This window comes from Rhinopithecus roxellana, chromosome 5 (assembly GCF_007565055.1).
Source record: "Rhinopithecus roxellana isolate Shanxi Qingling chromosome 5, ASM756505v1, whole genome shotgun sequence".
NCBI lineage: Eukaryota > Metazoa > Chordata > Mammalia > Primates > Cercopithecidae > Rhinopithecus > Rhinopithecus roxellana.
The window spans coordinates 131,458,895-131,471,493 of NC_044553.1; the positions used below are offsets into that span (position 1 = coordinate 131,458,895).

Consider the following 12,599-nt stretch of genomic DNA (forward strand, 5'->3'; position numbering starts at 1 on the left):
CAATCTTCCCACCTCAGTCTCCCAAGTAGCTGGGACTACAGAGACATGTGCCACCACACCCGGCCTTTTTTTTTTTTTTTTAAAGTAGAGATGAGGTCTCGCTATGTTGCTCAGGCTGGTCTGAAACTTCTGAGTGAAAGCAATCCTCCCGCCTTGGTCTGTCTAAGTGCTGGAATTACAGGCGTGAGACACCACACGCGGCCAGAAGAATTTCTTGCAAGCAGTATGACATCAGAATGCCTTTCCGTATCGATAATCATCATAGTAACATTAAAAAAAAAAAAAAAAGACAAAGGTACAAGTTTCATTATCAACTTTGTAACTAAAAGGTGTTGGCCAGGTGTGGTGGCTCGCCCCTGTAATCCCAGCACTTTGGGAGGCCGAGGCAGGTGGATCACTTGAGGTCAGGAGTTGGAGACCAGCCTGGTTAACATGGCGAAACCCCATCTCTACTAAAATTACAAAAAGTAGTCAGGCGTGCTGGTGCACGTCTGTAATCCCAGCTACTTGGGAGGCTGACGGGAGAATTGCTTGAACCTGGAAGGCGGAGGTTGCGGGGAACCAAGATCGCGCCACTGCACTCCAGCCTGGGTGACACAGCAAGACTCCGTCTCAAAAAAAAAAAAAGAAAAGAAAAGAAAAAAAGTGTTATAGTCAGTTCTTTATTGTGTTACTGGAAGAGTTACCTCTTGAATGCTGTCAAAGGTACAGTAGAAATCACAAAACTACAGAGAAAGGAGACCTAACTGAGAAGAAATTATAGAACATTCAAAAAACAACAAACATAGTAAGTACCCCCTTGCAGAGTAAAATCTCAAAATCTTAAACTAATACCTCCAATTTTCTGTTAAGAAGCATAAGAAGCATGTCTCACTCTTTCCATGAAGGATGTAAGCACTTCAACTAGCCTAAAAGTGATCTTAACTCAAGAAAATGATGTGACAAAGCTATAAAAAGCTGTCTTTTCTGTCAGGAGTGTTAAATAGCAATGGATTGAACATCAATTCCCACAAGTCACCAATGAAAGACTTGGAAATCGAAGTTTCATTCTGAAGAAAGTCATTTTGTATTTTAAAATCCATAATGCCACAGCAGAACTATCACCAAACTAGCTAGTTTGCACAAACAAGCCAACCTTACCACATATCTTCAAAGGTAAAAATTCTGACAGAGGACTGGCAATGTAAAAACCTCTAAAATTTTCTAAAAATGAATTTAAGCAGATCACTTATTCCTAAACTACCTAAATGAAGGTCTACCTTAATGTACAAGACTTCCAAAAAGAATTCCATAACCTTCCTTGAAAATACATCCTGTTGCCAGGCACGGTGGCTCATGCCTATAATCCCAGCACTTTGGGAGGCCAAGGCAGGTGGATCACCTGAGGTCAAGAGTTCGGGACCAGCCTGGCCAACATGGTGAAACCCCATTTCTATTAAAAATACAAAAAGTAGCCAGGCGTGGTGGCATGCGCCTGTACTCCCAGCTACTCCAGGCTGAGGCAGGAGAATCACTTGAACCTGGGGGGCAGAGGTTGCAGTGAGCCGAGATCGCGCCACTTCACTCCAGCCTAGGCGAAAGAGAGAAACTCTGTCCAAAAAAAAAAAAAAGAAAGAAATACTTTCTTGCTATACTCTTTTAAATCACATTTTAAAAACATACATGGGCTGGGCACAGTGGCTCATGCTTGTAATCCCAGCACTTTGGGAGGCTGAGACAGGTGGATCACGAGGTCAGGAATTTGAATTTGAGACCAGCCTGGCCAACATGGTAAAACCCCATCTCTACAAAAAATACAAAAATTAGTTGGGCGTGGAGGCACGCACCTGTAATCCCAGCTACTCAGGAGGCTGAGGCAGAAGAATCGCTTGAATTCGGGAGGCAGAGGTTGCAATAGGCCAAGATTGTGTCACTGCACTCCAGCCTAGGCAACAGAGCGAGACTATGTCTCAAAAAGAAGTTAAGTAAATAAATAAATAAATAAACATAAAAAACAAAAACATACACAAATACAAGAAAATGAAAAACCTCTCTCCTTACTCAAGTTGGTACTCTCCAAATGATCCTAAAGCCAAACAAACAAACAACCCATACACACACAAAAAAACAAACAAAAAACCCTGTATGAGTCCTTTGTTCTTAATTTCTTTGTCTTAGCAAAGACAACTAGTCAGCTACCTACTTGGCCAAGCCAGACACCTGAAAATCATCCTGCACTCAGCCTTTCTCTGGCCTGATTTTACCTCCTTAGTAGCTCTTGAATTCATCCCTCTCCCCAACTATTTCAGTCCTACTATCCTGAGACATTTTTCCTTAAATTATTGCTTTAAATAATTTAGAGACATATTGGGATGGAGCTCTGTTAGAGGCAAAGAGACCAAAATACTCAAGTATAAGTGATACTAGAGTATTTTAGTCTCTGTGCCTCTAACAGAGCTCCATCCTAACATGTTCTAAAACACAAATCTGACCATGTATCCCCTCTTTTTAAAACCCTTCAGTTGCTTCACACCACCTTCAAGACAAAGTCCAAATGCATGGCAAACACAGTCCTTCTTCATCTGGCTTCTCTCACCAGTCCCCATTCACAGACTAACCTCCAGCTACCCTAAACTACTTACTGTTCTCCAAACAAAGCATGCCCTCTTTCAGAGCCTCTGTCTATGTTCCTCCCTCTGCCTAGAAAGAAATACCATAACCTGTGCATGTCTGGTCAAAGTCTACTCATCTTTAAAGAGTCAGTTCAAGAGTTAACCTCTTCAGGGAAGCTAGACTCTTTTTTTCTTTTTGACAAGCCCCTATCTGGCTTGGTTAGGTCCTTCCACTTCATATAATTCGGATTAACACCTTCTTCTTACTTCTATTATTGTATGCATCAACCTTATAGTAAGTTCCTATTTCCTTAATGGTTGACTGTATCTTATTTGTTTAAACATACCCTTGCATTGTAACACACTGCCTGTTATATATAGCATACTATAAATTTGAAGAATTGAAAGATAAAACAGACCCCCATCACAGTACAGGCTATGTCACTACATAGGAAAAGTCTCAGCATACAAGACCAGAGAATCATCAATGTTGGAAGAGACTGAAGGTGTAATAGTCCAACCTCCCATTGACAAAGGAACCACTGACAACTTCCATTAAAAGAGGACATCCAACGTCTGTCTAAATAGATCTAGTACAAGTTTATTTGCTCTTTGGGCAGCTATTTATTGTTGTACCATTCTGTTGCCCAATAAGAGAAAAGACTGAAAGTGTCAGCCAGTTTAGGGTCTAAGTATCTTGTCACTTTCTTTTTTTAAAAATGAATTTGGAAAAACAAAAACACATAATTATGATATCTTGCTTAATACTTCTTAATGAATAATTATCACTAGCCTATAATTCCAGCTACTCAGGAACTTGAAGCATGAGAATCATTTGAACCCAGGAGGCAGAGAGCCGAGATTGTGCCACTGCACTCCAGCCTGGGCGGCAGAGTGAGAACCTGCCTCAAAATAGTAATAATAATAACAATAAAGCACGTTAAGACTTTAGAGATAAAAATACATATAGCCATCACCCCAAACTCCACAATACACATATACACAGACTTCATTAGAATAATATTAAGAATTAAACCTTTACTTACAAAACAAAATAATTTTGCTTTGATATAGCAAGGATTGATTTAGCAAGGAACATCTTGATGAAAAAGGGCAGAACTGCTGAGGATGCTGGCCTACTTTTTACACTAGCTTTCCTCCTGCATCTGTCAAGTGTGGGATGAGAAAAAGGTGCTGCAATCTGGAGAGAGAGACTAGAATAAAAATATATTTGATTCCAAGAATGGGGAGGTGATAGAGGGAATGGGGTAAGAGACAGAAAAAATGCCACTGAAAAAATTACAGAAATAAGAAATAAGCTGTTAAAAACAGCTCTGCTTCCCTTTACTGACAAATAACTTGGCAAAATATCTACACGTCTCTTCAATTCTTTAGTCCTCTCTTGTCGTGCTCCTCTCTTTTTCCCTCACCCCCGACTCTCCCCTTATCCAAGCCATCAACAAAAGACTTCTAAAATACATCTCAAAACTGTCCACTGCATTTAATCTCCACCACCCACAGTCCAAGATAACTTTGCCTCTTACCTGGACTAGTATAAGCCACTAGTATTTATTTCTACGTCCTCTGTCGTCCCTCTCTCATCAACTATGTACAAATTAGCCACCGTAATCTTTAAAAATGTAAAATGGATCATGGCATTGCTTAATAGTTCCATGGCTTTCCAATGTATCTTGAAATAAAATCCAAACTCTCACTATTCAGTGAGAATTATTCAGCATAATAATTCACACTGCTCAAGAAGTGGTGCTTACAATAGTATGAGAACATCACAAATACACAGTACATGTTAGCATATATAAAGGTATGGCCCCGGCTGGGTCCAGTGGCTCACGCCTGTAATCCCAACAATTTGGGAGGCCGAGGCAGGCAGATCACCTGGGTCAGGAGTTCAAGACCTGCCTGGCCAACAGGGTGAAACCCTGTCTCTACTAAAAATACAAAAAAATTAGCCAAGTGTTGGGGCAGGCACCTGTAATCCCAGCTACTCGGGAGGCTGAGGCAGGAGAATCACTTGAACCTGGGAGGCGGAGGTTGCAGTGAGCCGAGATCGCACCATTGTACTCCAGCCTGGGCGACAAAGCGAGACTCCATCTCAAAACAAAAAAAAGTATGGCCCCTGCATGTCTCTCTTGCGTTGAGGTGGCATTCTTCCCAACTAACTCTTGATGATCCTTTCAGTTAACTGCAAGCTCATTCTCACTCTAGGCCTGTTGTTTCCTTCTCCCTGAAATACTCTTCTCCCAGACTCTTCACCAATACATTTGTCTCCCACTCATTCTTAACTCTCAACCTAAAAGTTGACGTCTTTTTCTACTTTCTAAATACCATCCTCTATGATTCCTTATTATACTACTCTTTTCATTTCCTTCACAATTTATTTTATCTTATTTTATTTGGAGACAGGGTCTATCTTATCTTTTATTTTATTTTATTTGGACACAGGGTCTCACTCTGTCACCCAGGCTGGAGTATAGCAGTACAATCTCACTCACTGCAGCCTCAACCTCCTGGGCTCAAGCAATCCTCCCATCTCAGCCTCCCGAGTAGCTGGAACTACAGGCGCATGTCACCACACCCAGCTAATTGTTGTGTTTTTTGTAGAGATGGGTTTTGCCATGTTACCGAGGCTGGTTTTAAACTCCTGAGCTCAAGCAACCCGCCCACCTCAGCTTCCAAAAGTGCTGGGATTATAGGTGTGAACCACTGCACCTGGCCTATAGTTTCTAATTACTTTGTTTCATTGCTTCAGCTCTTCCTTGATCATCAGATGCTTCAGCATCCATTCAATAAGTTATCTAACTTGCTAAAGGTAGAAAGCATTGGCTTCTGTTCTTTGCATCCAAAATAATCTTTTTTTTTTTCAAAATAATCTTAACTAATATAAATATTAAGTATTCTCCTTTGACCAAAAAGCTAAATAATTGTTCACTAATATAAATATGTCAAAGCCCGTGCTATGATTATACATAGATTCTTCCTTTAATTTTTTTGATGTTTCAGAATTTCTTTCTTTTTTTTTTCCAGTTTGGGGGTACATGTGAAGGTTTGTTACACAGGTAAACATGTGTCATGGGGGTTTGTTGCACATATTATTTCAACACCCAGGTATTAAGCCCAGTAGCCAATAGTTATCTTTTCTGCTCCTCTCCCTCCTCCCACCCTCCCCACTCAAGTAGATCCCTGTGACTGTTGTTTCCTTCTTTGTGTTCATAAGTTCTTATCATTTAGCTCCTCTCAATTGTTAATTAAATAATATTCTGTATCCAACAAAGTATTGTGCTAGGTACTAGAAGAACCAGGATGAAAAATTTTTTATTTTAAAATAACTTTCATCAAGACCTCAAGGTCTTGAATGATATAAGAACACAATGAAAGAAATAGAAAAGAGGCATTTCAAATAGGGCATGGGGTAGAATGAAAAGTCATGCTATGTACGTAAAAATATGTGTTTCCTCAAAACTAAGATACTACTGATTATAAGATGCACCACTATTTTATGTTCCACTGAAAAAGAAAACATGGATGCCAGGTGTGCTGGCTCACACCTATAATCCCCACGCTCTGGGAAGCTGAGGTGGGTGGATTGCTTGAGCCCAGGAATTCGAGACCAGCCTGGACAACATGGCAAAATCCCATCTTTACAAAAAATACAAAAATTAGCCAGGTGTGGTGCTGTATGCCTGTGGTCCCAGCTACTTGGGGGGCTGGGGTGGGAGGATCACTTTAGCCAAGGAGGAAGAGGCTACAATGAACCATTATCTTACCACTGTACTCCAGCCTAGGTGACAGAGACCTTGTCTCAAAAAAAAAAAAAAAAAACTGCTAAAATTGTTTGTTAAGAATTGTTCATTTATTGTGAAATATCACAATAATAAGAAGTATCCCAATGGGAGACGATTCCCAGTTCCAGAGATGTTAAAGTGTGAGAGAAAGAGGGAAAAGAGAACGAGGAAAAAGGGGAGGAGGAGAAACAGAAGGTGAAAGAAAAAGAAAATTAGCATCTAATTTTGTTTCTTTGAGACTGCGTCTCACTCTTGTCACCTAGGCTGGAGTACAGTGGTGTGATCATGGCTCACTTCAGTTGTGACCTCCCAGACTAGGTGATCCTCCTACTTCAGCCTCCCAAGTAGCTAGGACTACAGGTGCACACCACCATGCCCAGCTATTTTTTGTAGAGACGGGGTTTTGCCACACGTTACCCAGGCTGGTTTTGAACTCCTGGGGTCAAGTGACCCACATGCCTTGGCCTCCCAAAGGGCTGGGATTACAGGTGTGAGCTACTGCACCTGGCCTATCACTCTATTATTAATAGAAAATCAGCCTTCCAAGAACCTCGACAAGCCTCAATGATATAGAATATTGGTTACTCACTAAAATTTGTTATCAAAAAGTGGAGAAAAGGCCACTTGAAAGAGTGATCATGGGCTGGGTGCAGTGGCTCATGCCTGTAATCCCAGTACTTTGGGAGGCTGAGGCAGGAGGATCGTTTGAGTCTAGGAGTTTGAGACCAGCCTGGGCAACATAGTGAGACCCTGTCTCTATTAAAAAAAGAAAAATTTAAAATAAATAAAGCTGGGCGCAGTGGCTCACACCTGTAATCCCAACACTTTGGGAGTCTGAGGCCGGTGGATCACCTGAGGTCAGGAGTTTGAGACCAGCCTCGCCAACAGGGCAAAACCCCATCTCTACGAAAAATATAAAAAATTAGTTAGGCACGTTGGCGTGTGCCTGTAGTCCCAGCTACTCAGGAGGCCAATACAGGAGAATCACTTGAGCCTGGGCGGTGGAGGTTGCAGTGAGCCTAGATCACACCACTGCACTCCAGCCTGGACAACAGAGACCTTGTCTCAAAAAGAAAAAGGAAAAAAGAAGAGCTCAGACAAAATGGATCAATTCCTACAAAAAGACACTCTCTAAAAACTGACTTAACTAGAAACACAATCCTAAATGAAACCATTCAGAATACTGCATACCTCCCCAGCAAAATATTAAACCCATCACCCCCAAAAATACCATGCCCAGACAGTTGAACAGAAGTTCAACAAAACTTTCATAAAAAGATCATTCTAGTCTTTTTTTTTTTTTTTGAGACGGAGTCTCGCTCTGTCGCCCAAACTGGAGTGCAGTGGCCGGATGTCAGCTCACTGCAAGCTCCGTCTTTCGGGTTCACGCCATTCTTCTGCCTCAGCCTCCCGAGTAGCTGGGACTACAGGTGCCCGCCACCTCGCCCAGCTAGTTTTTTGTATTTTTTAGTAGAGATGGGGTTTCACCGGGTTAGCCAGGATGGTCTTGATCTCCTGACCTTGTGATCCGCCCGTCTCGGCCTCCCAAAGTGCTGGGATTACAGGCTTGAGCCACCATGCCCGGCCCATTCTAGTCTTAAATAAATCTTTTCAGGGGGAAAAAATAGTTTCTAACTCATGATTTGAGGCTGGCATAATCTGGATACCAAAACCAAATAAGGACAAGAAATTAAAATTATGGGCCAATTTCACCTGTGAATGAACACAGATGCAAAAATCTCAAACAGCCCAGGTGCAGTGGCTCATGCTTGTAATCCCAACACTTTGGGAAGCCGAGGTGGGAGGATTGCTTAAGCCCAGGAGTTCAAGTCCAGCCTGGGCAACATAGCAAGGCCTCATCTCTACAAAAAATTTTAAAAGTAGCCAGCCATGATGGTGCACCCCTGTAGTACCAGCTACTCAGAAGGCTGATGTGCGATGAACACTTGAGTCCAGGAGTTTAAGGCTATAGTGAGCTATGATCATACCACTGCACCAGACTGGGTGACAGAACAAGATCCCATCTTTTAAAAACAAAACAAATTAATAAACTAAATCCAACTGTATATTTTTTCCTAAAAAGTTCATCATGACAGCGTTTGGTTTATTTCAGCAATTCAACATTATAAATGTCATTCACCACATTAACAGAATAAAGGAGGAAAACTATGTGATCATCTTGTAAATGCAGAAAACATATTTGATAAAATTCAATACTCATTCTTCACACAAAAAATATCTTGGGCTACTAGGAAGAGAAATGCCTTTAACCTAGAAAAAGTTTCTACCAAAAATATATAGCAGGCCGGGCATGGTGGCTCAAGCCTATGCCACCGTGCTAAGGTGGGCGGATAACCTAAGGCAGATAATTTGAGGTCAGGAGTTCGAGACTAGCCTGGTCAACATGGTGAAACCCCATCTCTACTAAAAGTACAAAAATTAGCCAGGCATGGTGATGCCCGCCTGTAGTCCCAGCTACTCAGGAGGTTGAGGTGGGAAGATCACTTGAGCCTGGGAAGCTGAGGTTGTAGTGAGCTGAGAATGCACCACTGTACTCCAGCCTGGGTGACAGAGCGAGACCCTGTCTTAAATAAATAAAAATTAAAAATAAAAATAAATACACATACATATATATAGCAAACCTTAGCCATAATAGTGAAACAAAATAAGTACTTCCTTTAAATAATTAAGTGCAACATAAGAATGCCCATTTTTTTTTAAGACAGGGTCTTGCTCTGTTGTCCAGGCTACAGTGCAGTGGCACAATCATGGCTCACTGCAGTCTCAACCTCCTGGGCTTAACCAATCCTTCCACTTCAGTCTCCTGAGTAGCTGGGACTACAGGTATGCTGTACTTCCACACCTGCCTAGTTTTTATTTATTTATTTTAGAGATGGGGTCTTGCTATGTTGCCCAGGCTGATCTCAAACTCCTGGGCTCAAGCGAAGGAATGCCTACTACTAACACTTGCATTGAATACTGTACTGAAAGTCCTAAATAGCATAGTTAAGGCAAGAGAAAAAAATAAAGCACAGGAAAGAAACAAAACAGAAAATGCAAAGAAAACAAAGAGGGAAAATATACCATTTACAATAGTAACAAGAAATAAGGTCTCTTTTTTTTTTCTTTAAGACCGTCTCGCTGTGTCACCCAGGCTGGAGTGCAGTGGTGTGATCTCAGGTCACTGCAACCTCCACCTCCCAGGTTCAAGCAATTCTCATACCTCAGCCTGCTAAGTAGCTGGGATTACAGGCATGTGCCACTACACCTGGCTAATTTTTTTTTTTTTTTTTTTTTTGAGACGGAGTCTCGCTCTGTCGCCCAGGCTGGAGTGCAGTGGCCAGATCTCAGCTCACTGTAAGCTCCGCCCCCCGGGTTCACGCCATTCTCCTGCCTCAGCCTCCCGAGTAGCTGGGACTACAGGCGCCCCCGCCACCTCGCCCGGCTAGTTTTTTTGTATTTTTTAGTAGAGACGGGGTTTCACTGTGTTAGCCAGGATGGTCTCGATCTCCTGACTTCGTGATCCGCCCGTCTCAGCCTCCCAAAGTGCTGGGATTACAGGCTTGAGCCACCGCGCCCGGCCCTACCTGGCTAATTTTTGTATTTTTTAGTAGGACGGGGTTTTGCCATGTTGGCTAGGCTGGTCTTGAACTCCTGGCCTCAAGTGATCTGCCCATCTCGGCCTCCCAAAGTGCTGGGCTTACAGGTGTGAGCCATCGTGCCTGGCCATCTTATTTTTCTTTATGGAAAAAAGAGAAAAAGAATTTGCTGAAAAATATTTTAAATATCTAAATAACCAAAAACATACTCTATGATCAAGGATAGTAAGTCTCAATACTGTAAAAGAAGGAAATAAATTAAATGTATGTGCAGAATAAAAGCTATAGGCTGGGCATGGTGGTAATACCAGCACTTTGGGAGGCGGAGGTGAAAGGATTGCTCAAGCCCAAGAGTTTCAGACCAGCCTGGGCAACATAGCAAGACTCTGTCTCTATAAGAAAAAAATTAAAAATTAAAAAAAAAAAAAAGCTACAGAGCTCTGGAGTTCATACAAGGCAGGTCCCAATCTTTAAATAGCTTTTGAATTTTTGTATAATTTTGCTCAAATTATCTCCCATTCATGGATGTTTATGCAACAGATATAAACTTATTAGTAGTAAATAATCATAGGTATCTTACTTTAATGAAATTGTAGTAATAGTTAATACAGCACTTTAGGATTCTGACAGCTAGAATAAACAAGTATGAGAAAAGAATACATAATCAGTTCATGGCTGAGTTCTAGTTGAACTAGTGGTCCCACTGGTTCAAAGGTCATTCAGTGTGCACATTCACCATAATGCAAGTTCTAATAAGCACTCCTGCAAGTGATAAAATGTTGCCAACATTTTAAGTAATACATGAGGTTTTGGTTCTTGGTAATTTTCTGTCAAGGCTGCCAAAACACCATCTCCTCATAAACTACCTGAAAATGTGGACATTTATTCTAAATACAAATTGCATTCTGAAGGGGAAGGCAGACAAAACACATTCATAATGCAATGACCATGTTAGGCTCAATGGGTACTTCTAGTGGACCTATGTATGGCCCTTATATATGTAAGGCTCTTGTACATGTGAGATCTATAAGCAGTTGCCCAAGTTGCTTTATAATAGATAGACCTGAATTTGATCAAATGAATAATATTCTTTAGATCTAACTCATTCGAGTTTAATTTTGTTTTATGTAAGTTTTGCCATGTCCTACATTGCTGCCTAAACATTGCTTTATCCAAATTTCCTAATACAGAATTAGATATTATGATAATTTTCTTTATGATAATTTTCTTTACTGGTTGCTAGGAGATGATAATACTAATCACTGACATTCACTGAATGCTTACTGTGTGCCAGGCATTGTTGTAAATGCTCTGTATGTATTAAATCATTCAATCTTTACAATAACCCTATCAGGTGGATAATATTACCATCACAATTTTACAGATGGAAAACTGAAGTATGGAAAAGTTAAGCAACTTTTCCAATGTCACCCAACAAGTAAATGAAGTGGCTAAAGGATTCATACCCAAGTAGTCTGTCTCCAGAGACTAGACCCTTAAATACCATTTATACTGCTTTTCACAATATTGAAAAGATATGTGAAATTATTATAAAGGACAAAAACACTCAGTATTAAAAATATTATCAGTAATTGTTAAACAACAGTTAAGCAATATTAATACTAACACAGCTTATCACAGGTTGATACTTCACAGCTATTTCAGATTCATGGTTATGATTAAGAGTTTTGAAGTTGGACAGACCTGGCTCTGAATCTTGGCTGTGCCCTTTACAAGTTGTGTGATTTTGGACAACTTTCGTAACTTCACCAAGCCTCAGTTTCCTCATCTGTAAAATGAGAATAATAAACATCTCACAAAATTGTTGTTAGTAACATAATTATTGCTGCATTGCACTGACATAGTAACTCCAAACAAAATACCTATACACAAAATAAAGAGGATGTCCCATTTTCCCGATAAAACAAGACTTTATTATAATGATATACAGAAGATGATCACTCCAAGTTACTCCAACTGTAAGATCCACACACTAATGTAGAACCACAATTTTCTCTAATACATGACAAATAATTCCCCTATATAAAACTCAAATATTTACAGGTAAATTACTCGATCTTTGAAATAAAATATTGTGTGTGTGTGTGTGTGTATATATATAGAGAGAGAGAGAGAAAAAAAGAGAGAGACAAATACAATATTGTTATTTATTGAGAGCAACTCCCACAAATCCCATTCTACACATATTCCTAGTAAGACCAGTAATTAGTATTCAAGGGGCCCAAAACAGGAAGAGCTGTGTCAAGAAGGATCAGTTTGGGCCAGGCACAGTGGCTGATGCCTGTAATCCCAGCACTTCAGGGGGCCTCCACAGGAGAATCACTTGAGCCCAGGAGTTCAAGACCAAGCTGAGCAACACAGGGAAAACGCGCCTCTACAAAAAACTTTAAAAATCAGCCAGGTATGGTGACATGCACCTGTGGTCCCAGTTACTCTGGAGGCTGAGACAGAAGAATAGCTTGAGCCTGGGAGGTGAAGGCTGCAGCGAGCTATGATCATGCCACTGCACTCCAGCCTGGACAACAGTGTGAGACCCAGTTTAAAAAAAAAAAAAAAAAAAAATGGACTCATGGCACTGATAGGAA

At 40.8% G+C, this 12,599-nt stretch overlaps 2 protein-coding genes across 21 annotated transcripts in view; one reads left to right on the forward strand and one right to left on the reverse strand.

The window, feature by feature from the left end:
- Nucleotides 1–12,599, forward strand: part of LOC104656358 (nucleophosmin-like) — a 560,652-nt gene that overhangs the window by 378,069 nt on the left and 169,984 nt on the right. The window lies entirely within an intron of this gene.
- The window catches only part of NUMB (NUMB endocytic adaptor protein), a 195,533-nt gene that overhangs the window by 87,511 nt on the left and 95,423 nt on the right, over nt 1–12,599 (reverse strand). For 13 of the 17 annotated variants that reach the window (XM_030931551.1, XM_030931553.1, XM_030931549.1 and 10 more), the window contains one exon: nt 11,698–11,782. The exons of the other annotated variants lie outside the window; for them this stretch is intronic. The gene's annotated coding sequence lies outside the window, so the exon portion shown is untranslated. The remainder of the gene's footprint in view (nt 1–11,697; nt 11,783–12,599) is intronic. 17 annotated transcript variants of the gene reach the window in all.